Genomic DNA, 24,610 nt, shown 5'->3' on the forward strand with positions numbered 1-24,610 from the left:
GTGGTCCTCTAGGAGGTGTAGCTTATGATCATATTATCGTTTCGTCATTTAATTGACGTGTTAGACATTTTACAGCGGCATTCGTATTAATACATACAAATTATTATTCCAAAATGGAGTTACGTTACGTTACGTGTTAGTGCGCAACTGCGTCACTACGCATTACGTGTCATTTGCGTTGCAAACATTAGTACATTCAAAAATGGTTGTGCGTTTCACTGCTGGCAATGATTAGTCGGAAGACTTTCAGTTGTTTCATTCTTCAGGGGTCAGAAATTGACCCCTTCAGTGAGGTCACATTTTAAGGCAATAGTGGATAGATCTGGGGAAGGAGAGGGACATTTTCCGTGTGGGTCTTGTGCTATGTGCCCATTAGCCCACTCTAACACTGATATACCATTGGAAAAATTGAGAAAATTTAAGTCAATAAGAAGAACATCATGTATTTCAAGGAATGTAGTTTACGCTATATGGTGCCCATGTGGGCTAATATACATAGGTAAAACAACTAGATCATTAAAAACTCGGTTAATAGAGCACAAGAGTGCATTGAAACGGGGTAAGCTGGAAGCCCCGTTGGTGCAGCACTGTGTGGATAAATCTCACAGTTTTGAAAACTTACAGAGCACAGTTTTGGATAGCGTTGAGAGAGATGAGCGAGGAGGGGATTTAAATCTTTGCCTGCTTCAGCGTGAACAGAGATGGATTTTTTAACTGAATACTGTTGCCCCTGCGGGACTTAACAAAGAAGTAGACTGGTCGGTATACTTGTAGCTGATAGGTTGGATTACTATTCATGTCACGGGCATAAAACAGCTGACATCCGGTAAAGTGAGAAAGACGGCGTTCGAGCGCCATATTTGAATGCAGGAAGATGTGAGGAGGAATTATGTTAAGCGAAATCATAAGTTCCATTGCGTTAGTCAAGAAAAACTAATTGAATTAAGAAAAGAATTATTAAAATTGTTTTTCTTTGTAGGAAATAGTTGAGAACAATTGAGAGCCCCTGAAGCAGGCGCAAGGAGTGCGCCGAAACATTGCCAATGTTGGGCGGGTGCATCAGATAATATCTATGTGAAAAATGATTGCGACTTAACATAAGAGAGAAGTTCAAATTAAGTAAAAATTGAGAGGTTTCACATCCTAAGAGATAATGACATGGTTTAAATGGGAAGTGTGAGGTGTGTGTTGTTTTAAAAAAAAAAAAAAAAAAACGGGAATTTTAAGGGAGGTTTTTGCACATAAAAATAGAAGATAAAAAACAATAGATTAAACACGCCTTATGAGAGTTGGTAGATGACGTGACCAAACAGTGTTTATACAAGAGAGGGGGCTGTAGCCCTGTAAGGGCAAGAGCCATGAGACTGGAAGCACTATTCTTTCTGATACCACTCTCTATTGGTGGTTGTTTTTTTGAATGGTCTTTTCTCAAGAGTTATTGTTAATATAAAATCTGCTTGTTTGCAGTTTTCCTCAAGTTTCTGAAATTTTGTATGGGTATATCTCTTACATCTTCCTCAGTGAATACCGAAGCAAAGAATTAATTTAGTCTCTCTGCTATGGCTTTGTCATCCCTAAGTGCTCCTTTTACCCTTTGATCATCTAATGGTCCAACTGACTCCCTCGCAGGCTTTTGAACTCGAATGTACCTGAGAAAGATTTTATGAGTTTTTTGCTTCCACGATAATCTTCTTTACAAATTCTCCTCTTTGCCTTCCTTATCAATGCTTTGCATCTGACTTGCCAATGCTTATGCTATTTCCTGTTTTCTTCATTCAAATCCCTTTTCCATTTCTTGAAATATGTTTTTAGATATTATAGCCTCTTTCACCTCACCTTTCAACCATGCTGGTAGTCGTTTAGAAAAGATGGAAAGAAGACTAATGTGTGGAATACGTCTGGTCTGGGCTTCCAAGATGATATTTTTAAACATCCATGCCTGAGCTAAACTCTTAACCTTTGCAGTTGCACCCTTCTCATAGTTTTCTGAGCTGGGTGGGTGGGGGAGGAAGAGAAACCCTTAGAGTTTTTTCTGAGAAGGGTTTGGAGAAGGGACCATGTCTGGCCCTTTCGGTGATTTGAAATGCTGGAGAAGAAGGGAGATGAGGGAAAATCCCCAGGGGTGTGGCAGGTGTGCGAATAATATTATTCCTAGATTTCTCCAAAGTTGGCAACCCTGCCATACCACCAGGAAACTTGCTCTCTGCCTTTCCCATTATCTGTCTTCCCAGAGACATAGAGGGTAGATGGATGGATTACGGAATGGGGTGTTTGTAGTGCATTCTCTCTCACTCACACTCCCATGTACTTTTGCTCCCGTGCTTCTTCCTTCCCACTTCTCCCTTTTCCTTTCCTCTCACCCCCTCTCTCTTTCAACATGCCAGATTCATGGTATGAGCAAAACAACCCCCTCTGGAGACTCTGATCCAGGGAGAGAGACTAAAATCTGGTATATGAGTAATAATAAGGATGTCTATGCCATAGGCAGTGGAAAAGGTGGCCAGAGGGGCCATGGTCCTCCCAAAATTTAAGCCGCTGCTGGTAATAACTGCTCCCCCTTGCCCTTATAAATTTCCATCGGGCTTCCTACTTACTGAGCATATCTAGAAGCTTGTATTGTTTGATGTTTTATGAGGAATGGTGATGTTTCTCTTTTTCCATTGCTGCACTGCAAATAGAGTCTGGCTTGTTGCGGTTTCTGATTTAGTGTTTGTCTGCATGTTTCTATTCATACTTTATGGTCTTTTTATTCTGTATTTGGTGAGGGTCTGTCTGTGCTCTGCATATGTGACCATGGTGAGGTATTCTGCTAATTTGTGGTTTCTGTGTAGCGATTTATAGCAGTCTGACGTGTTCTATTTTCCTAATAGGATGTGTACTGGTGTTTTAAGGCCTGGAATAATATTTGCAGTGTTGCATTTTCATGGGCATGGTTCTTGTTGTTTGAATGCTGGTAATTAGTGTTGTTTTTGGTGTGGGAGGTTTAGTATAGTGTAAATATAGTTCAGTTTACTTATGGCTTTCTGAGGACCAAACCCAACCCACTTTACAATAGGCCTGATACCATATGGGCTCCAAGTGTCTTTTGCAGGGTTTCCTCATTGGGACTACAGCAGTTTATGTAAATATAATATACATGTTTGTAAGTGATAATTTTACCTCAGAAGACTATACTTTGAATCTCCTTTTTCATATTGAATCTGTTATTATAAATGCATAATTATTGTGTGTGTTGGGTTGGGGGCACAAGGCTGTAAGATTCACCTAGGGCTCCTAATACACTTGCATCGACCCTGAGAGAGTTCAGCACACACAAGCTCTCATCATTCACCATCTCCCACTTCACCAGGGGGCAAAATCTGGGGAGATATAGGGTGAGCTTGGATGTTCTTGAGCAGGTGGGTGATGGCCAAACAAGTAGGACTGTTTCAATATTTGTAGGCCACATTTTCTTGGTCTCTGATTACATCTCTTAGTACTCAATGATCTTCTTTCTTTCCATACATAGTACAGAATAGTCATTTAATACTAACACTTCTATTAGTAATGCTGTTTTTCTGCGGGACAGGCCATTCCTGCTTGCAAGCAGAAAGAAGATCCTAGTGGTTTTGTAGCATCAAGTATTTTATTGGTAGGTCTGGGAATGAATAATTCGAATCTATGGTTTATGCAAAGAATGTATATAATAAAGAATGACTAACTGTAAACAAAGTAAGAAATAGGCAGTGAGGGCAGAGCTGGGTGCAGCTAGGAGTGGAGCTTGGTTGCCCCTTTCCAACCAAAAATGTATTCCGCTGCCCCTGGTCTATGCTCTGTGCATCCAACACCTACATCCTTAGGAGATGATGTCTTATGCCCCCTTCTCCACTGTTCCGAAACGATGGCAGCCTAGTTGGGAGTTCCTGGAACCACCATCCCTCCCTGGCTTTCCTTGGCAGCTCTGCAGAACTCACAGCTCACTACCACCAGTGCTTTCCGCCCCATAACCTAGAGAGGCCAAAAACTCCTTATAGCTCTCTCTTTATCTTTGGCCCAAGTGGCTCCATCTAGCAATGCATAATGCAGCTAATCCGTGGTAGCCTTGCACCAGCATGCACCACTCACACTGCTCTGATGTGCTGCCACTTGCATTTCAGACTTCAAGTATCTGAGCTAGTGGTAGTGGCAGAATGCACTCCCACATTCGCCACTTCAGGCCAGATAAAACTCCTATCATCACAGATGCAGGCCAGATCAAGCTCCTTTTGCCTTTGTTACTGAGGGACTAGATGTAATTCAACCAAGGGCTGCATTCAGCCCTTAGGTCATAGTTTGGGATCCCTGTTTCAGAAACTGCAGTACTAAAAGAGTGTATGTTGTCACCTGTCCCTGAGAGACTGGTCCAGGATTTTTTTTTTGCCCTCATTACACCTTTGGACTTGTAGGTTCCTGCCTTTCCTAGAGAAATCGGGACTACAAGATGCAGTGGATCAAAACCAGAATTGGATCAGTCTGTCAAGGTTGACCTGGTAACAGGCGATCCTAAGGTATTTAGGGCACTGTTAGTGTTCATACTAGAAAACCTTATTTTCCCTATTCTATTTTTTCAGTTAATCCAAGGAATCATCCAGAGAATGTCCTTTTAGTGATTCATTCAAAATCTTACCTAATTCTGGGCCCAATGTAAAATAGTGCACTGGGCTGTATACACAGTTTTACCTGACAATATGAACATAATTATTGTGCACAGACTTTACTTCTGATGCAGCAAGGAGTTTTGTATGCAGAAAATGTGCCCACAAACCTACATTAAATTGTGTGTACATGTTAGTGCGCCTTCATTTAAATTTCATATTAATTAAGGCAATAGCTATTACTCCATAATGCAGAGAAATGCATAAGCTTAACTCATGTTTTTAACACTCGAAATTTTGCTCTTGGTGAGAGCTGGAGTAAAGTTACTACAGCTAATGTTAGTCTGTACTCAGAATAGATCACAATTTGTGAACAAATTACATTTTCTGTGTATAAAACATGTTTTATGGATAGAGAAAATGCTTTATGCACAAATTGTGTTTTGTGCACAAAAATCATGCTTTATGCACAGAAGACTGTGCACAGGGAGGATAACTTTCAAAACTGCTCGCATGCATCCATTTATGAGTACATATATGAGCACATATGCTCACACAGATAAAAACTACGAGCTGTGCAATATCTGACTTATCTGGAAAAGTAGCGGCATTTATCTGAATAAGTTCTAATTTATGCAGCTAAGTAGCAGAACTTAGCTGGATATGTCTGAAAAGTGCTACTTGTTCACCTAAGTAGAGTTTTTGGACTTATCCGGCTATCTTATATACCCGGATAAGTCTAAAAAAAAGTGATACTTATTCAGATAACTTCAAATTTGCCTGTTTAAGTAGCAGCAAAGTGCTATATAGCTGGATAAGTCAATTTAACTGGATAAGTGTGCTCTTCTGATATACCTGCGTATTTATACTTTGAATTTTAAAGGGATAGGCGCATAGATTTGACTTGTGTTATTTAGACACATTTACCTCCCGAAGTCGGATTTTTCCCGTCGATAGCAGGGCTGAATTAGCCATGCTGTATGGGAACTGTCCATCAGGGCCCAGGAAGGCGGAGCTTTGTAGCAGAGTGTAGATCTTTGATCCTCTGCGGCTGCGCGTGGGTTCCCGCGCAGTATCAACGGTTCTCCTCAGTCTGTTTTTTTCCGCGCGCGGGAGCGCACGCGGAGCCTTTTTCTCCTCAGAAAAAAAAAAAAAAAAAAGAGAATGTCAACGCAGAAGTCGGGGTTCAAGCCGTGTCCGTGCGGTAAGATCATGTCCGTCACTGACGGACATGATCGCTGCTACCGCTGCCTGGGACGCGATCATGACCAGTCCGACTGCGAACATTGTGCGAAAATGTCCCCGAGGGCCCGTCGACACAGGAGCTACCGTTGGCTGGCGCTCTCTGCGGAGGACAAGGCGTCCACAACTCACTCCTCTCCGGGCCCAAAATCCAAAACGTCAAAAGCGGGTAAGAGAGCAACTTCGTGGGACCCACAGTCGCCAAAAATCCGAGACGCAAAGCGGAAGCCCAAGGAGAAAGGAGACCAGGGACCTGGCCTTAATTCCGAGCCGCTGCACGTGGGGAAACAGAGGCCTTTCAGGTTGACTGAGCCTAGTACCCTAGCACCTAGCAAAGACAACCCGGTCTGATCCTTATTGTTATCGCAACGGGAGGACCCACATAGAGGCACAGAACCTCCGAAAAAGGTTCAAAAGAGGGCCGAAAGGGCGCCGGAGAAGTCACAGGCGGCGCCGAAGCGTTCAATGCAGCTCCAGTCGGAGCCCAAATCTTACTCTGCGCCGAAACCTCTCTTGGCTCCGAAGACTCTATCGGCTCCGAAGACTCTATCGGCTCCGAAGATCCACTCGGCGCCGAAACAACAATCGGCGCCGAAACCGCACCCGGCTCCGAAATCTCAGTCGGCGCCGAAATCTCGATCGGCGCTGGAGTCTCAGTCGGCGCGGGAACCTCAATCGGCGTCGAAAATTCAATCGGGGCCGCAGCCTCAACCACAAGGGGAGCCGAAACCATCGCACTCCAGATCAACAGCAGCACCAAGGCCTACATCTCGCCAAACCCCTGCAGCAGACACCGGGTCATCACTTGCACCCAAACAACGGGAGCCCTGGTCAGAATCCCTGACAGAGGACAATAATTCCCAGGTGGATCGACTTGTTAAAGATCCAGGGCGGAACTCACGGAGTACCACGGGCCCTCACCATGAGCACTCGGGTCACACTTCAAAGCAGTTAATAGGACGGGCGGTATCCCCTCCTCAACGGAGTGCTGACTCGCATAGGGACAAAAGACAAGGTTGTCACCAGCGTATAGAAACGCATGCAGACAGGAAATCCCGAGACAGTACACGGTCTTCAACTCAAAAAAGGCATCGGCATCATTCGGGCTCTTCCAGATCCACCACTAGGGAGCCTGGTCATGCAAAACGACATCATGCCTCTCATCATAAAGAAGGGAGATCCTCTTCTTCCTCGTCCTCACGCCATAAGAGTAAATCTGAGAGATCGGGCTCGGTTTCTCAGGGAATTATTCCAATTTCTTCATCATCATCAAGCAAATCGAGGAGTATACAATCCACTCGTCAAAGAGGAATGGAGTGGAGTGAAGATTCGGACGGGGAAGGTACTTATGGTCCTCCACCAGGAGACGTACCATATCAATCCACGCAGATGGAAAAACCCCCATCGATGCCGCCCCATACATCGAAAGCTTTTTGGGACTTGACACACTCCCTAGCCGGGTTTTTTGAAACATTACAGTCGACATACACTCTACCACCAGAGTCTACCAGCCCGGCAGGCAACACTAGCCCGGCTCCACAGTATGCGCAAGGGGATCTACCATCTTCCCGATCCCCATCTCCACAGGGATCGGTCGTCCACTCACCGTCTCCGATAAGGGCTTCAGAATCCATGCATTCCTCGCCTCTCTCTTCAACAGGATACCCGTCTGATCCTCCAGAGCAACCAGCGGAACCTTATTCCCCTCCGGAGGATCTCACCTACCCCAAGTTCATTGCAAAGATGGGAAATATCCTAAAGTTAGAGGTTCAAAAGCTACCGGAACCAAGGGCAGAAACCTTGGGATTGCTAAAGATTTTTGATGCGCCTGGAGAGCCGGCTGCTCTCCCACCTCATGCGATACTCCATGGTGTCCTGCAAAAATCATGGGAGACACCCTTTAATCTACAATCTGTATCCAGAAAGACTGATTTAAAATTTAAGCTCCAAAAGCCTTCAATGTATGCGACTCCACAACTACCACATGACTCCATAGTGGTGGAATCCACCTTACAAAAATCCAAGAAAGCGAAGACGCATGCATCCGCCCCACCGGGGAAGGACAATAAGTCCTTGGACGACTTTGCCAAGCGCGTCTACCAAAACGCTATGCTGACAGCGAGAATTCAACACCATAATTTTTATATGGTACAATATATGTATGAGTGCCTGCAAGCCACTAAGGGTCTGTTCACGTCCTTAGGGGAGTCAACACCGGCAGTGATTTCGGATATGGAGGAGTGCACTCGACATATGCTGAGGGCAGTATACGAGGGATTCGAAAACTCATCCAGGGCTTCAGCCATGGCGATAGCAGCTAGACGTCTGGCCTGGCTCAAAGCTAGTGCTATTAGAGAGGACCTGCATGAGAAGCTCGCAAATTTGCCATGCACGGGGGAGAACCTTTTTGGAGACCACCTCCAGGATACTGTGAGTAAGCTAAAAGATCAAGCGCTAGCGGTCCAGTCACTCGCTGCCCCAGCGCCAGCGAAACGATTTTTCTCCTCAACACGCCGACAACAGTTTCCCAGGAAACAGTACAGGAGCTATCAAAATTTTAGACAGCAAAACTATCTACCGTACAACCGGCAGCCAAACAGCAACCCTCCACAGCAACAACAGCAGAGGAGGGGACGGCCTCGCGCTCAACGCCAACAACAGCCGCAACAGTCAGCAGTTCCGGCAAAGACCACACAGTCTTTTTGAACTCCCGGCCACCACCAACACCCAGTTTACCGGAAAATCCCCCGGGCCGGTTAACGGCTTGCCTGACCGAATGGCAGGCCATCACGAAGGATCAATGGGTACTCGACATCGTAAAGGAGGGATATCGGTTACATTTCCTATCCCAACCCGTCACACCTCATTGCCCCCTAAATCAGAGACACCTAACACATCCACAACTGGCCCAGGAGTTAACCAATCTTCTCCATCAGAACGCCATCCGCATAATCCCGCGGACGCTGAAGGGCCAGGGTTTCTATTCTCCATACTTCCTCATTCCAAAGAAAACGGGGGGCGATCGACCCATCCTCGATCTCAGAGAGCTCAACAAGTGCTTGGTACGCGAGAAGTTCAAGATGGTATCTCTGAAATCCATCCTACCTTTAATTCAACCCAAGGATTGGATGTGCTCTATAGACCTCAAGGATGCGTACACGCACATTCCTATCCACAAATCCTGTTGGCAGTACCTATGTTTCCAGTATCGCAACAAACATTACCAATACAAGGTCCTGCCGTTTGGACTCTCAGCAGCCCCCAGGGTATTTACCAAGTGTATGGTGGTGGTGGTGGCCCACCTTCGTCTACAGGGTCTGACCATATTTCCTTACCTCGACGACTGGTTAATAATAGCATCGGACCCGAACGTCCTGAAGTCGCATCTCAGCATAACGATAACATGCTTACAACGCCTAGGATTAATGATCAATTATCCAAAATCCCACTTACAACCCTCGCAGATCCTTCAATTCATAGGGGCTCGACTGGACACAATTCGAGTCAGGGCTTTTCTGCCAGAGGACAGGAGATTCCAGATGTGCTCATTACTCAGGGCTCTACAACACATAAGATGTACCACAGCCCGGTCCATCATGAAAATTCTGGGGCATATGGCAGCAGCAATATTTACGATCCCGAATACCAGACTCCACATGCGACTCCTGCAGTGGGGTCTCAAGAGACAATGGGCACAACACTCTCAACCATTACACAAACGGGTTCAAGTAACCAACCCGATGCGACAAGATATCGACTGGTGGCTCAGGAAACCCACTCTCGAAAAAGGGGCACCGCTAAACCCCCCACCTCACAATGCAGTCCTCACGACGGATGCTTCGCGGAAGGGATGGGGGGCGCATTTAGACCACCTGGAGACGCAAGGCCTCTGGTCCCCTTCAGAACAGGAGCTGCAGATAAACCTCCTAGAACTCCGGGCAATCCGGAATGCCCTACTCACGTTTCAGGACTATCTGCGGGGGCGAAGAGTGATGGTTTACACAGACAACCAGGTGGCAATGTTCTACATAAACAAACAAGGAGGGTCGGGATCATGGCCCCTTTGCAGGGAGACTCTTCATATCTTTTCTCATGCTCACAGACATTCCATTCATCTTCAGGCGACCTATCTTCCGGGTATAGCAAACACCAGAGCGGACAGATTGAGCCGCGTCTTCTACCCACACGAATGGCAATTGAATCCCGAGGTACTACAAGGGATCTTCAACAGTTGGGGAACACCAACCATAGACCTCTTTGCCACGGAAGAAAATGCCCAACTACCACAATTCTGCTCAGTCCGACCCAGCCCGTCCCGCTTAACGCAGGACGCCTTCCTAATTCCTTGGTCGTCAAGTCTCCTATACGCCTTTCCGCCAATCCCATTAATAACGAGAACCATACAAAAATGTATAGCGGATCACAGTCAGCTCATACTCATCGCGCCAGCGTGGCCTCGACAACCGTGGTACAGCTATCTGTTACGGCTCTCAGTGACGACCCCAATCCGCTTTCCGGACAGGCCAGACCTTCTCCTACAAGAAAACGGAGTGCTCATTCACCCACTTCTATCCTCCCTCCATCTAACTGCATGGAGATTGAGCGGGCATCTTTAACGGAGCAGGGGGTATCTCAGACGGTACAAACCATTCTTCTCGAATCTCGGAAACCGTCCACAAGGAGGTGTTACTCGTTCAAATGGAAGCGCTACTACAACTGGTGCAGCGAAAGGAGTATCTCACCTACGGACTGTTCCCCAGCATCGCTACTGGATTACCTGCAGTCTCTCTATGACTCGGGGTTGGCAACCTCGTCGATCAGAGTGCATCTCAGTGCAATAGCGGCATATCATAAACCAATGAATAGCCACTCGGTGGCGGAACACCCGTTACTATCTAGATTCTTTAAAGGTCTTCTACGTTTACGCCCACCGGTCGTAAAACCACTGATACCGTGGAATCTTAATGTAGTCCTAGAACAACTAACCCTGCCGCCATTCGAACCCTTGGAATCGGCGCACCTGAAGTTTCTCACCTGGAAGGTAGTGTTTTTGGTAGCCATAATGTCAGCATGACGGGTCAGTGAGCTACAAGCACTGGTACACTATGAACCGTATTTACAATTTCATCATGACAAAGTTGTCCTGAGAACTCACCCTTCGTTCCTACCAAAAGTTATTTCCACATTCCATCTCAATCAAACTATAGATTTGCCGATATTTTTTCCCAAACCACACGCTAACGACAGGGAACGCTTGTTACACACCTTAGATTGTAAAAGAGCATTGGCATACTATAAAAGGAGAACACACTCCCCAACCAGGACATCACAACTGTTTGTGTCATTTAATCCAAATGCTCCAGGCTTAGCAGTAGCTAAACGTACTATAGCCAGCTGGATAGTACAATGCATCAAGTTTTGCTATTCCAAAAAAGGAGCTCCGCTACTTGCACAACCCAAGGCTCACCAATTGAGAGCCGTGGCGACATCGGTAGCACACCTCCGCAACGTTCAGCCAGTAGATATATGTAAAGCAGCCACTTGGTCTTCACTGCACACCTTCACATCTCACTACTGCATAGATAAACAATCGGCGGGAGATGCAATTCTGGGACACACAATTTTACACACAGTCGCGAAGTGATCTACGACTGCCACAACAAACTCACGCTACCGGAAGATAACAGCGTGTAAGGAGGCTTGGGACTCCCATACAGCATGGCTAATTCAGCCCTGCTATCGACGGGAAAAAGCAAGTTTGCTTACTGTAAACGGTGTTTCCGTAGATAGCAGGATGAATTAGCCATGCTGACCCACCCGCCTCCCTGGCAGTCGACAGGTCCGCGATACGCTCTAGCTTAAATACAGACTGAGGAGAACCGTTGATACTGCGCGGGAACCCACGCGCAGCCGCAGAGGATCAAAGATCTACACTCTGCTACAAAGCTCCGCCTTCCTGGGCCCTGATGGACAGTTCCCATACAGCATGGCTAATTCATCCTGCTATCTACGGAAACACCGTTTACAGTAAGCAAACTTGCCTTTACATGTGTAAGTCACGGGATTTTATAATATGCGAGCGGCAATAAAATAAGCACTTTTACCAATTAGTCTACCAGTTTACCCAGTCCATCAGTAGCTCGTGAAGGCCCTGTGGCTCACCAGCCTGAAGTCCCCCATTTTATTTTTTTTTATCATTTAAAGCTTTATTATTATGAATGTCAATAATACATGTCAGTAACAGATGAACCTGAAAAGAAACATAATCATGAACATAAGCATAAGGCATCCGCAATATAGAATACACAACATTGCAAACCAGTAGTATAGCCTGCCCTTAGGAGTCGACATGTCATGACAAGATATACACCCCCCCCCCCCCCCAACCCCTCTGAGTGTACTATTCAACTATCATCAATATAGAGGCAAAGGATAGATGATATTATGTTTCACAATCCCACTAGTTGATGTGCATTGTAATATCTATGGTTCCCCAATCAGGGAATGGAGTTGCTGGCCACCCATTGTTCATAGGACGCCCACAGTTTCAGAAAGTGTTCCAGGCGGTCCTGACAAGGAGCTGTTAACTTGCACAGATAATAAACACTCGACATTCTTTCCCAGACAGCTGAACTCTGCGGACTACTCACTTGCTTCCAAGAGGCTGCTATTGTCATCCGCATGGCCAAAACCACCTGCCCTTCCAGTATCCGGGTAGGGAAAGGTAAATAAACAACATTTTACGTCTTTTAACACTGTCTTGCCTATTTCAGATAATGTATGAAATACAGAGGTCCACAATTCGCTCATTCCTGGGCATTCCCACCACATATGTAAAAATGTTTCAACTTGTTTGCAGTTTCGCCAATATTGATTAGAAAAATTAGGGTACATCATGTGCTATTTATAGGGAGTCAGATACCAGCGATACAATAATTTGTATCCATTTTCCACCAACATAGCAGATATAGAACTTTTACCGACGCTTTGGTGGCAGTTATCCCAGTCCTTATTATCTATGTCCACCCCTAAGTCGTTGGCCCATGCCTGGGCATGTTTAGGAATGTCCCGCATATCTCCCAAAAGAAGCAAATAGATCTTAGAAATCACTTTTTTGACTTTCCCCTCTGCACCACATATACCTTCAAAGAGTAATTTATTTGGAGGGAATGGTTGCTTAGACTTAGCTTGAATTAAGTAGTGTTTCAGTTGTGAATACATAAAGATATCAGTTGAGGGTAAGCTGTATTTCACTTGCAAAGTAGCAAAGTCCATAAGTTCTTTGTTATTAGTATTGATAAGCTGTCCCACCACCCTGTGACGCAAAGTATGCCAGCATGAAAAATATCCACGTTGTAGTCTCGGAGGGAATTTCTTGTTATCACATATGGGACTGTTTCTATGCAATGGGTGGGGGCCTATTAATGCTCATTTATGTTTAAGAACATAAGAAATTGCCATGCTGGGTCAGACCAAGGGTTCATCAAGCCCAGCATCCTGTTTCCAACAGAGGCCAAACCAGGTCACAAGAACCTGGCAATTACCCAAACACTAAGAAGATTCCAAGCTACTGATGCAATTAATAGCAGTGGCTATTCCCTAAGTGAACTTGATTAATAGCCATTAATGGACTTCTCCTCCAAGAACTTATCCAAACCTTTTTTGAACCCAGCTACACTAACTGCGCTAACCACATAAGAACATAAGAAAATGCCATACTGGGTCAGACCAAGGGTCCATCAAGCCCAGCATCCTGTTTCCAACAGTGGCCAATCCAGGCCATAAGAACCTGACAAGTACCCAAAAACTAAGTCTATTCCATGTAACCATTGCTAATGGCAGTGGCTATTCTCTAAGTGAACTTAATAGCAGGTAATGGACTTCTCCTCCAAGAACTTATCCAATCCTTTTTTAAACACAGCTATACTAACTGCACGAACCACATTCTCTGGCAACAAATTCCAGAGTTTAATTGTGCGTTGAGTAAAAAAGAACTTTCTCCGATTAGTTTTAAATGTGCCCCATGCTAACTTCATGGAGTGCCCCCTAGTCTTTCTACTATCCGAAAGAGTAAATAACCGATTCACATCTACCTGTTCTAGACCTCTCATGATTTTAAACACCTCTATCATATCCCCCCTCAGTCGTCTCTTCTCCAAGCTGAAAAGTCCTAACCTCTTTAGTCTTTCCTCATAGGGGAGTTGTTCCATTCCCCTTATCATTTTGGTAGCCCTTCTCTGTACCTTCTCCATCGCAATTATATCTTTTTTGAGATGCGGCGACCAGAATTGTACACAGTATTCAAGGTGCGGTCTCACCATGGAGCAATATAGAGGCATTATGACATTTTCCGTTTTATTAACCATTCCCTTCCTAATAATTCCTAACATTCTGTTTGCTTTTTTGACTGCTGCAGCACACTGACCCGACGATTTTAAAGTATTATCCACTATGATGCCTAGATCTTTTTCATGGGTGGTAGTTCCTAATATGGAACCTAACATCGTGTAACTACAGCAAGGGTTATTTTTCCCTATATGCATCACCTTGCACTTGTCCACATTAAATTTCATCTTCCATTTGAATGCCCAATCTTCCAGTCTTGCAAGGACCTCCTGTAATGTATCACAATCCGCTTGTGATTTAACTATTTTATTTATTTATTTATAGGTTTTTATATACCGACAACCGTTTGCACATCGTGTCTGTTTACAGATAACTTAAAACTTTTTGGCAGTGCCATTACATAGAACAGTAAACTATGCATACAAGAGAAAAACATGAACATATGGAAACTGGGAAACTATTTACAGGGAACGACGGTTCTTCAACCGGGGACGGATGAGGGAAAAGTCGACAGGAGCACATTGTAAAGATAATACATGGAGAACACTGTAGATAGCTCAGGTGGTCATCGGGGAGAAGGTTATTGGGAGAAAAAGTCAACAGGAGCACATTGTAAAGGGTAATACAGGGAATGCATTATACACATTATACACTACTCTGAATAATTTTGTATCATCTGCAGATTTGATTACCTCACGCGTCCTATTTCTTTCCAGATCATTTATAAATATATTGAAAAGTAAGGGTCCCAATACAGATCCCTGAGGCACTCCACTGCCCACTCCCTTCCACTGAGAAAATTGACCATTTAATCCTACTCTGTTTCCTGTCTTTTAACCAGTTTGTAATCCATGAAAGGACATCGCCTCCTATCACATGACTTTTTAGTTTTCTTAGAAGCCTCTCATGAGGGACTTTGTCAAATGCCTTCTGAAAATCCAAATACACTACATCTACCGGTTCACCTTTATTCACATGTTTATTAACCCCTTCACATAGACATAAAGTATGGTTCGCATAGGGAGATAATTCTCGGCCCACCGTCCTATGTGAGCATGCTAGCCAGCTCTGCCCTGCCAGGCGTAGACAGTTAGCAGAGGCTTCCTCAATGGCCACCCATTGTTTTTTCAGGTGCTCTAAATGCCAGTCCACTACTGCCTTCAACTGAGCAGCTAGATAATATTTTTTAAGATTTGGCATACCCACCCCTCCATTTAGTTTTGGGCGGAACAATATCTGTCTGGCAATCCGTGGTGGTCCCCTGCGCCAGATATAGTCAAAGATCCGTTTCCGCAGTAACCTAAAGTAGCTATCGGGAACTTCAATGGGCAAGGTTTGAAATAGGTATAGGAGACGAAGAAGGATGTTTATTTTAACTGTTGCAATTTTACCCAGCCAGGATAAATTTAACGAATTCCAGGCCACAAGATCCAGATAAATCTTCTTGCTAATGGGTCATAATTTAGCTTAAATAAATCCGTACCCGTCCCTGTCAGATTTTTGCCTAGATATCGGATGCTGTGCTTCGCCCATTTAAAAGGATATTGTGATTGTATTTGGTTACATACAGAGTCATCCAGGTGGATCGGCAGCAGCTCAGTCTTATCATAATTCATTTTGAAGCCCGATACTTTACTATAGTTTCCTAATTCCGTCACTAAAGCTGGAAATGTGGATGTGGGTTGGCTTAAGGTGAATAATATATCGTCTGCGAACATTGCAATTTTATACGAGGTAACCCCCACCTCTATACCCCGAATCGTTTCAGTATGGCGAATTTTAGTGGCAAATGGTTCCAGCACCAAAGCAAATAATAACGATGATAGGGGGCACCCCTGCCTGGTACCCTGCCCCACCACGAAACTGTCTGAGTATCCCCCATTAACTTTGTTAAACGCTTCTGATGATGTATATAATTGTTGAATCCACTGAATAAAGTGGTTCCCCAATTGAAACTTTTCTAAAACTTGAAATAAAAAAGTCCAATATCGAAAGCCTTTTCGGCGTCAACAGATATTAATATAGATGTTGACTGTCGACTTTTTGCCAAATTAACCAAATTCAATACCCGATGAACATTGTCCGACGCCATTCTCCCAGGGACAAAGTCAGATTGGTTTGCATGTACCAAATCCGGCAAAAGGACATCCAATCTGGTAGCTAAAATGTTTGCCAGTATTTTCAAATCAATATTCAGTAAGGAGATTGGGCGATAAGAACCACATTGTGTAACATCCTTGCCTGGTTTAGGCAAAATCGTTATCCCTGCTATGTTAGTGTGGGGACCCAATTGAGACCCCTCTATTAACGAATTGAAAGCCTTCATGAGGAGGGGTGCTACTTGCTCCGTATATGATTTATAAAATTTCCCCATGAAGCAGTCTAGACCGGGAGCCTTGCCAGATTTCAAGTCGCCAATTGCCATAGTAATTTCCATTAAAATTACTTCCTTATTCAATTGGTCCCTTTTGTTGATCAGTTAATGTTGGGAGAGTTACTGATGACAGTCCAAAATGTCACCGTGCTGTATCGTGTTATCAAGTGTATACAAAATTTTATAGAATTGTACAAAGCGTTCCCTGATTTGAGTAGATTGATAAAGGAACAGACCCCAAGCATCCCTGATTTTCAAGATCTGGGCCTGTAACTGCCGTTTCTTTAGGGCATGCGCTAACAACCTACCAGCTTTATTACCACCTTCAAAATATTGTTTGAGGAGATTCAAATGGCGAGCTGTTTCAGATATATTTAGTTGCTGTAACTGCTGCTGAGCTTGATAAAGCTGATGAAGGTCATCTATTCTGCCATATTTTTTATGTGCTTCCTCTAAGGATCTGATTTGGCATTCCAAGGATTGTCTATGTTGATTGTTGGATTTTTTCTTATAGGAAGCCTATGCTATCAAGTGTCCACGAGTCACTGCCTTGAGACCCTCCCACACCGTCATCGGGGACACCTCACCTGTATCATTTAGTTTTCCGTATTCATTTATTACTTCATGTATTTTTTTGTAAAATTGCTTTGTCCTCAAAGAATCATTACATCTCCAGAAGCACTTTCCTGTGTTTCCCTGTAAAGCATTTAAATCACAGGTGATGGGTGCATGGTCCGACCATGTAATAATATCTATAGAAGTATGCATGGTGCACGAAATGAGTGATTTATCTATAAGGAACATATCAATTCTAGAATATGAGCAATGGGCCGCTGAATAAAAAGTGAAGTCTTTAATGTTGGTGTGCATAAAGCGCCAGATGTCAATAAGCTCAAAGTGTGACATCATTTGTTTCAGTTCCTTGCACTGTGTGGACGGCACAGAGCTCTTTCCCTTTGAAGTATCCAGTACTGGGTGTAATGTGATATTGAAATCGCCTGCCACTATAAGATGATCCCCTGGAAACTGACTTAGCTGATGATATAGGTTCCGAAGAAAGGAATCCTGATCATGTGTAGGGCCATATATATTTGCCAGAATATAGGTCCCCTGTGGAATGGTCATTTGTAAAATCAACATCCTCCCTTCTGGATCTAGGTGCAGTATCTTAAAGTCCGCACAGACATGACTGGCAATCAAAATACTCACTCCGCTATATTTATTATTAGCCCAACTAGGAGTCAAGAAGACCTGGGGATAGTGCCTATTGCCCCGTAAAAGCCTTCTGTCCCTGCTTCTTAAATGCGTTTCCTGCACAAAAAGGATGTCTGCCTGTAGATGTCGGGCCTCCTTGAACAGCATATTCCTTTTAAATGGGGAATTTAATCCCTTCGTGTTCAAGGAGGCTAATCTGAATGTACCAATCAGAATTCCTTATCCGTATGCAACACTTAATGCAGACCTTGAACCCCAGGATACAAATTAAGCCCAATGGTAAGGTAGGAAATGAACCATGGAAGCATGCTATTCCCCTGTGGAAAACTAACAGGCAATTTAGTGTGAGAGTGGTGTTCTAGTTCCCAGTAAGCAAGAATGTGATACATCATATCCAATTTTAGAACAACCCAGAACCCCTGAATCATCCCCCCCTATCATAGTAGGCTGATACATGAACAGCCTGTAGTGGGAGGAAGAAAGTGAGCCCCTGCACAACCTGCATCATTAAGCAAACAAGCAAACCCAACATAACTCTGTAACATGGCAACATGTGAGAGCATTGAACCCCACAACACTCAAACCCAGGTCGGCCCATCAACATGAAATCTCTACACTGATGTGAACCCACCAAGAAGGTGCAGTTTTTGATGAGGTTGAGCTCCCTGAGTGTCTCCGCAGCCTTCGTCTACCCGATGAAGCCCTCTGCCATCTAGGTGTATCTTTTGTAGGGTCTGATGCCCATTTATGGTGTTCTGGCGACGTATTTACTTGCATGCCGGCTTCAGTAAGGATATGTGTAGCTTCCTGTACCGTCTTCACCCGAGAAGTAGTACCTCCCAGTGTATATGCGAGCCCAAAAGGGCACAGCCATTTATATCTTATACCTTCATGTCGCAATGCTTCAGTAATACCATGAAAGCTCTTTCTTTTCTGCAGAGTCAACAGGGACAAGTCCGTAAACACAGAGATATTATGGCCTTCCCATTGCAATTGGTTGTCTCTCCAAGCCGCTTGGAATAGCTCTTCCTTCTGGCGAAATTTCCAGTAGCAAACAATTATGTCCTGGGGAGAGTTGTTCCTCCTGGCCCCTAGAGCCCTATGCACCCTGTCCAGATATATAGAGTCCAGGTCACAACTCTCCCTATGTTTAAGTAGGAGGTAGCTGCTGATTTTTTTTTACCACTATCGCAGCATCTTTATATTCCTCCAATTCTGGGATCCCCTTGAAACGTAGGTTGCATCGGCATGACCTGTTCTCCAGATCCTCAAGTTTTTCTTGCGTCAGGTCATGCATGGACTCCAGCTGTGTGATTATTTTTGTAAGCTTGTCCACAGATACAATTGCTCCTCCATCTGTGCCTCCACATCATCCACTCTTTGCCCGATAGCCCCCATATCCTGACGAAGCTCTGCAACTATCTGAGACAGTTCTGTTTTTATGCCACCAATGTTTTTATTCAATTCTTCAAACGAATGTATAAAGTCTGCTTTAGAAATATGCTCATAAGTAGCTGAAGTTGGCAGCGGGGCCTGAGACTCTCACCAGCCTGATCGGATTTTTCCAGCGCTGCTCCGGACGCCATTTTGTCCCGAGAGCTGGTGAGTTTTTGTGTATCTGCTGCCTCGTAGGAAAACTGCCGGAGATCCACTGAGCGGCTCTGTTTAGACATCAGATGAAGGGGAGTTATATCTGCTCCTATGCCCATCCCCAAATTGCCACGGTGACCGTCCATTTTAGGGCTGCTTTTCGGATCCTTGCTGGTCTTTGTATGCCCTAGTTGGGAGCCAGGAGCCATGTGTCCTGTGGCCTACAGTGCTAATGGCTGTATTAGGCGGAGTCCCAACCTCACGCCTAGTTTGCTATCGGGAAGTTAGCTCTGCTTCTGCCCCCGAAGCCTGATCTATTTCGCTGCAGGAATCGCCGGTATGATTAATTTGATTAATTTTTCTTAGTGAGAGGGGCAAGTTTCTCAGAGTAGGCTGCCATCAGATTAGAGAGCTGCTGTGCCCGAATAGACACTACTGTGCAGAAAAATATCAGGGTGCCCCGCAAATACAATGTCTGGTCAACGGGAGATGTGCTCTGTTTCAGCCACCAGATCAGGCTCTATTTTGCCGCGTTTTTCTCCCGTTGAATGTAGCTTTTCTTGCCGGGGGACTGGGAGCTCTCCGATCATGCGGCCATTGTGCAGGTGACTTCACTTCCTCTGAAGTCCCCCATTTTACCCAGATGCCCCCACCTAGCAGTCATCATTTGACTTTTGAAATGTTTATGATCACTTACACCAGGTATTAAGCAGGAGAAACTATACTCAAGTAAAAGATTTACACACATCACTTTGATAGGTTGTAAAATAGCAACTTACGTGTGTAAATGGCCCCTCCCCAAAACGCCCTGAACCTGCCCTTGTTTTACATGTGCAAATTTACTCATGGACCTGATTTATGTGCATATGTCATGCTCGTGTATATGCTATTTTATGCGTGCACATGCTATTTTTTTATGCACACATCTTTTGAAAATTCACCTTAAAATGTATCTTCTGTGCACACTTTCAGCATAGCATATTTTTTAAAACTCTTAGGGGTAGATTTTCAAAGGGGTACGCCCATAGGATACGCGCATACCCCCCCTGCGCGTGCCAAACCTATTTTTTGCATAGGCTCGGCGGCGCGCAAGACCCGGGGCTTGCATGGAGAGGCGTGTTCGGGGGCGTGGCGGTCGTGATGCAGCGTTTCGGGGGCGTGGCGCAGGTGAAGAGATGTTTCGGGGGCGGCGCCACAGGCGTGGTTTTGGCCCGGGGGTGTTCTGGGGGCGTGGCCGCGCCCTCCGGAACAGCCCCTGGGTTGGGTGATGGCGCGCCAGCAGCCTGCTGGCGCGCGCAGATTTACATCTGCCTCCGGCAGGCGTAAATCCGGCGATAAAGGTAGGGGGGGGGGGGTTTAGATAGGGCCGGGGGGAGGGGAAGGTGAGGGGAGGGCGAAAGAAAGTTCCCTCCGAGGCCGCTCCGATTTTGGAGCAGCCTCTGAGGAAACGGAGGCAGGCTGCGCGGCTCGGCGCACGCAGGCTGCCCAAAATTGGCAGCCTTGCGCGCGCCGATCCCAGATTTTAATGGATACGCGCAGCTACGCGCGTATCTATTGAAATCCTGCGTACTCTTGTTTGTGCCTGGTGCGCGAACAAAAGTACGCGTTCACGCTAAATTATAAAATCTACCCCTTAATGCATTAGCATACCATTAGTTTACCGTATTTGTAGTTAACTCAAATTTCCACGTGAGTAAAAAAAAAAATGGGAGCTAAATTTTTTGCTCACATTTTATTACATTGAGCCCTCTATAGATTGCTGGGTGGAAGGTAATATGATGATAGGCTAAGAGAATGAGCTGTCATTGTAAGAGACTCTCTTCTGGGACTGGCAAAGTCACAGTGCCATCTGCTGGAAAAACAAAATAAACCCTCGGATGCTGGTTTTACATTTTCTTGAGCTCACCCAAAGTAAAGTGTCACCTACTGGGGAGGGGAGAAGGGTACAGCCAGTGCAGCTGCAGTGGAGCTCACACACGGACCGATACAGTACAGCACGGCCCGGCTTGCGCGCTTTTGAATGCAAATTAGACATGCGATTCAGTATATGCTCTAATGCGTCCTTAGTGAGTGCTGAAAACAACGCGTTGTAATTAGCGCCGGCCGCATGTAGATCGTATGTTAATGGTGTTTAATGACCGGATTAGCTATTCCCCTCGATACAGTAATGCACGCCCAAAATAGCGCATCTTTAACCAGCACATTTTCCACGTCTTTACCCTCTATTTTTACTGCCTACCCTGAACCTGGCGTTAGTGTGGTGCTGTGCTCTTGACAGTCGTGAATATCCAACGGACAGCATCATGGACTACATGTATATATTGGCTTTGGCGATCTTTTTTCTACGGATGAGAGCGAGATTAAGAAATGCTCTGCGAGCGAATTCTAGACGGCCTATTGGAGACAACAGCCAACAGCAGAACCTGGCACAAAGACCGGAGGAGGTATGTATATGTGTTGTTTTTGAATATCCAACGGTAGCATTTTTCTGTCTGGGCGTCTCTGGGGCTCCAAGGGTCCAGCGGAGACACGGACGCCTGTACTGCGCCGGGAGAAGGATGCCACGCCAGGCCTTCCTCCGGCGTCTAGCATTAGGTGTCTCTGAGGCTCCACTTCTATTGTTATTGTTTAATGTATATTTGTTAAATGAATAATCGAGATGTATTAGGTTCTGCTGATTTTCTTGTGGTGTTTTTCATGTAGGCACAGCAGGACAGAGTCGTCCATGCCCAGGACAGGGACATCGGTAGACCAGGACGGGCCATCAGCAGACCTGGACGTATCATTTGCCCACGGACAACTATCTTTGGCATGTCGGAGCGAGATGTAGTCCGAACCTATCAGCTAAGCTCATGGGCAATCCTGTTCCTCTATGAAGATCTGCGCTGTGACCTTGATCCCCTGGCCAATCGCCACCATGCTGTGCCAGGGTTGACGAAACTTCTTGGTGCCTTAAATTTTTTTAAACCCGAAGTTTTCAAACCCCCGTGAGTGTCATTGCGGGTATGGCACAGGCCTCCTTCTCACGGCACAGGTCTTGAAGGCCATGATGAAGCGGATGAGGAAGTACATCTGCCACTTCCATATTTGCAGTGGGTTCATGGGTATTGCAGGGATGCCGAACGTGTTGGGTGCTATAGACTGCACCCATATAGCGTTTACCCCCAGGTCGGAGGAAGAGTTCCTTCCGGAATCGCAAGCACTTCCATTCAATGAATGTTCAAGTTGTTTGCGATGCACACCTTTGGATTCTAAATGTTGTAGCATAGTATCCTGGGAGCTGCCATGACGCCTACATTCTGGCACATTCATCTATGGGGACACATTTCCCAGAGGGGAAGTATGGTGAAGGCTGGCTACTTGGTGAGTGACATCGGCTACGGCCTGGGATTCTATGTCATGTGTACAGGTCTGGGATGTTTGGTATACATATATGTGTGCATTTATATATGTGATGTGTTTAAGATGTTAAGCGCTGTGAAGTTGTTTTTAATGCATTCCTGATTATTCCCCCTATAGGTGTGGTGGCTATGGCTGTAAGCCCTGGTTGCTAACTCCACTCCAATCTCCACACACTGCGGCCAAAAAACGTTACAGTGAGGCTCATGGCAGCAACAGAAACGTGATTGAGCGGACTTTTTGAGTTCTTAAAGGACGATTCTGATGTCTGGATCACTCTGGGGGAGCCCTGCAGTACAGTGCAGAAAAGGTGGCGAACATCATTGTTGCCTGCTGCATGCTACACAACATTTGTCAGCGATTTGGTGTGGATGCAGAGGTAGAAGAAAACTTGCCGCCAGATCCGCCTGTGGAGCCGGCTGCTGAGGCGGACAACACTGCACGGGGGAATGAGGTCCGACAAAGGATCATTGAAACTTATTTCTCGTGTAAGTTCTTATCTGTTAACATTCATTTCTCCATACTGATATGGTGCTTTTATTGTTGCACATAGCTCTGCAAAATTCGAGATATAATACTTTAATGCTGTACAGTATATTTAATCTTGTCTTGTGTTGTGTTTCTTTCAGGAGCTGTGATCCATCCATCTAACCATTTCCCAGCAAGCTGATCCATCCATCCATCAAACCATTCCCAGCAAGCAAAAAAGTAGATTTAAAATAACAAATAATAGTGAAACTAATAAAATGTTTTTGGAATTTTTACTTGTCTCCTGTTTTCCATTGCTTCATAAATACTTCTTTAAGTATTAAATCAATAAATTGTGCACCGTTCCTTATTTTATTAAAGGTTCTTATGTTATGTTATGTTATTTTATTTATTTTTATTTATTTAAGGTTTTTCTATACCGGCATTCATGATAATATCATATCATGCCGGTTTACAGACAACAGGGGGGTGCAAAAACTGTTCTTTTAACAAGTGCGGAGGAAGCAAAAGTTACAATAAAACAAGGTTGTAGAACTGGGGGAGGAAGGAGACAAGGATAGCGGCGTAAAGAATATTTACAGAGGCAACTTAATTTACAATGTGCAGTGATGTCTCTCTATGGATATTTGCATTGGGCAGTAATGTCTCTCAATGGATATGTTGTTATTTCGGCGATCATTTTGCTCCGCGAGTCCATCGGAGACATGGACGCCTCTATGGACGCCGTGAGAAGCCACCCCCCCCCCTCTCCTGCCCCACCTGCCATGGGAGACGAGGAGGACATCATCATTGACATTGTCAACCCTGTCTCTCCTGGGCTTCCAGGGGCGGGTCCAAGGCCGGAGGCTGGCGCAGCAGCCGGGGAAGGGCCCTCAGCCCTTGAAGGGTGCCTGGATGCTGTGCTGGCCCTCCTGGCACAGTTGATCCGCAGCCTGGAGGTCCAGGAGGGAATGGCAGTGCAGGTGGTGACCATCCTGCATGACATGCGCCATGGCCAGCGGGAGATCATTGAGCTCCTGCGTGCAATGGCAGGAGCTCAATCCCTGCTTGTCATGGCGTGGGATCCTGTGGGTCGGGCACCGTCTGATCAACGTCAATGACGATGATCCTCCTCTTCCCCCATGGTACCGTCCCTCCCCTTTCCTTCCCCACCCCACCCCATTATACAACTATTTTGTTTTTGTTAAATTAATAGTTCAAATATTTTTGTAGTTCAAATATATATATATATATATATATATATATATATGTGTGTGTGTGTATAGTTCAAAAATATTTTTTTGGATTTAAAATTTGTACGAGTGTCATTTCACTATTTATTTAGAATACTTATTGAATGAAA

The 24,610-nt window shown here is 45.2% G+C and overlaps 1 protein-coding gene across 1 annotated transcript in view; it reads left to right on the forward strand.

Moving 5' to 3' along the window:
• Positions 1-12,479: 12,479 nt before the first annotated feature.
• The window catches only part of LOC115096392 (acidic leucine-rich nuclear phosphoprotein 32 family member B-like), an 84,914-nt gene continuing 72,783 nt past the window's right edge, over positions 12,480-24,610 (forward strand). The window contains exon 1 of the mRNA XM_029610927.1: positions 12,480-12,579. The gene's annotated coding sequence lies outside the window, so the exon portion shown is untranslated. The remainder of the gene's footprint in view (positions 12,580-24,610) is intronic.

This window comes from Rhinatrema bivittatum, chromosome 8 (assembly GCF_901001135.1).
Source record: "Rhinatrema bivittatum chromosome 8, aRhiBiv1.1, whole genome shotgun sequence".
NCBI classification, from domain to species: domain Eukaryota; kingdom Metazoa; phylum Chordata; class Amphibia; order Gymnophiona; family Rhinatrematidae; genus Rhinatrema; species Rhinatrema bivittatum.